The 2,603-nt window shown below is 51.1% G+C and overlaps 1 pseudogene; it reads left to right on the top strand.

The window, feature by feature from the left end:
* The first annotated feature begins 239 nt into the window (after positions 1–239).
* On the top strand, positions 240–2,346 carry LOC149358818 (uncharacterized; annotated as a pseudogene).
* Positions 2,347–2,603: the final 257 nt, after the last annotated feature.

Genomic DNA, 2,603 nt, shown 5'->3' with positions numbered 1-2,603 from the left:
TTACCCGCTATGGACTTAATTTAGCTTACCGTCACAGCACCAGCTGGAACACTCCTTGTATCATATCAGATCGTAAATCGTGGCCTGCAAATCATCTGGGTGCTATGCATTGCCACGTGCTTTTCCCATGCCATCTGCGTGCACTGACCCCTTTCCACCTTCGGGTATAAATAACTCCGATCAATAGATCAGGGAGTTCACTGTTTCTTGACAACCTGGCTGTTCACTTTTGTCGTCCCACTCAAGGACGATACATGGCGCCAGAAGTGGGATGCAATGGAGCAAGTAAGGCAGTCGGAACCCCTGCGTTTGACAACGGACGGAGGACGGAATTGGAAGCTATTTCGTCGGAAGTACGAATTTTTTCTTCGAGCCATGGCATGCGATGACAAACCAAGATCAGAGGCGTCAAAGACGGTCCTGCTGCTCAGCGTTGCGGGTGAGGAAGGCTTGGACGTTTTCAACAACTTCGTGTTCACACGAGAAGAAAGCGAGGAAGACTGCGCTACCGTGATTTCAAAGTTAGAAGTGTTAAGTTGCTGCCCGACATGACAGAATATAGTGTGAGGTTGTAAAAGACAACCTCTCCCGGTCCACTAATGTGGCTCAGTGGCTATGGTGCCCGACATGACAGCCAGTTCGGTGATCGATAGATTCATCATCAGCCTGACTACGCCCACTGCAGGGCAAAGGCCTCTCCAATTAACCCTGCCCTTCGCCAGTTGCGGCCACCGTATCCCCGGCACCTTCTTGATCTTATCCGCCCACCTAACTTTCTGCCGCCCCCTGCTATGCTTGCCTTCTCTTGGTATCCACTCAATTACCCTTAGAGTTGGTTGGTTGGTTGCGACTGAGAGAAGGATGAAAAGGAAAGTGCACGGGCCTGCCAACTGGCTCAAGCCGCGAGCCACCACCGCTGCCACGTGCAGATAGAAGAGAGTTGAAAGATAAGAGGACAGAGTAAAGATGCGCGTCGCAACAACCGCGTCCGCCGGAACGGACGCTGGCTGAAAAATACAGATACACGGCCGCAGCCCGAAGGCTTCAAACCGAATGCCACAGATATATTAGCTACCAGCGGTTATCTTCCCTTCGCATTACATGCCTTGCCCAAGCCCACTTCTTCCTCTTGATTTCATATAGGATGTCATTAACCCGCGTTTGTTCCCTCACCCACTCCGCCCGCTTCCGATATCTTAACGTTACACCAATCATTTTCCTTTATTAGCTTGCTGCGTTGTCCTTAGCTTAAGCTGAACCCTCTTTGTTAGCGTCCCGTTTCTGCCCCATAGGTGAATACCGGTAAGATACAACGGTTGTAAACTTTTCTCTTGGAGGATATGGGTAAACTGCCATCCATGATCTGAGAGAACCTGCCATATGCTCTCCGCCCCATTCTTATTTTTCTAATTATTTCCCTCTCATGATCCAGAGCAGCTGTCACTACCTGCCCTAAATAGGCATAATCCCTTACTACTTCTAGCACCACGCCACCCATTGCGAACTGCTGCTCTCTTGCTAGACTGTTGAACATTACTTTCGTTTTCTGCATGTTAATTTTTCCCACAGTTCAGCATTGACGAGTTTTTTCTTTTTGCACGGCTTTATGATTGCAAGCATGTTAAATTTAGCCAGGAATATTCCCAACCTAACGGGTTTGCAGAAAAGGGTGTGCAAATCGTGAAGCGGATTCTGATGAAATCGAAAGCGGCAAATGAGTGTTTCTGGATGGACATGTTGAATTACAGGGCCAGTTCCACCGAAGATGGCCGGTCTCCAGGCGAGCTGCTGCAAGGGAGGCGGCTGCGCACACCAGTGCCGGACTTCAATCCCATGCCGGTGATACAGGTGAAGACACGCAGCCGGATAAGTCGCAAGGAGTGCGCTGTACCTCGCCTCAGCAACGACTTAGTGCGTTTGAATGGAAAGTCCTGGGCACGGAAAGAAAACGTGATTGGACCGGTCCGGCCACGAGCCTTTTATGTGCGCACAGAAAACGGTGCTGCTCTTCAGCGCAACCGGCGGCACCTTTTGGCAACGAGGGAACGGTGTAATATCAGTTCGTCACAAGGGCTGGAGACAACAGTCACTGCGCCTACACCGACAACACCGACGCTCTCGTTGCAGCATAAAGAGGCATTGGCAACGGGCAATCCGGCTTAAATAACTCAGCGGCCATCGGTCCAACCACCGCGAAGGACGACACAACAAATGCGGCCACCGGAGCGTCTGGGTTACTACCAGCGATTCCGGCAGACAAGCCAACGATGTCGAGTTTGGTGCGGAACAGTTGAGCCGGAGGATGTATCATACCAGATCGTGGTCTGCAAGTTATCTGGGTACTGATGTGCTCGGGGATCGGGACCAGGGTCTTCACCGCATTAGGGCGAAGCAAGCAGACTACGGAGAGAAGCCTTCGGGAGGAATAGCAAGCTTGAAGGTTTATTTTACATCATGTACAGTAGCAAGGAGACCAAAGTCAGAAAATGGGGGAGGATCCCTGGCACCTCACAGATTGCTGCTTAAATGCAGTTCACATTCCCCAGGCACCCGGCTAGGGAATCTGATCTCTGGTTGAGCGTCCAATGGGCCGCCAGCGTCTT

Source organism: Amblyomma mixtum, chromosome 2, assembly GCF_055824585.1.
Source record: "Amblyomma mixtum isolate Tamu chromosome 2, ASM5582458v1, whole genome shotgun sequence".
Classification (NCBI taxonomy): Eukaryota; Metazoa; Arthropoda; class Arachnida; order Ixodida; family Ixodidae; genus Amblyomma; species Amblyomma mixtum.
This window is presented reverse-complemented; position numbering and strand designations above follow the sequence as displayed.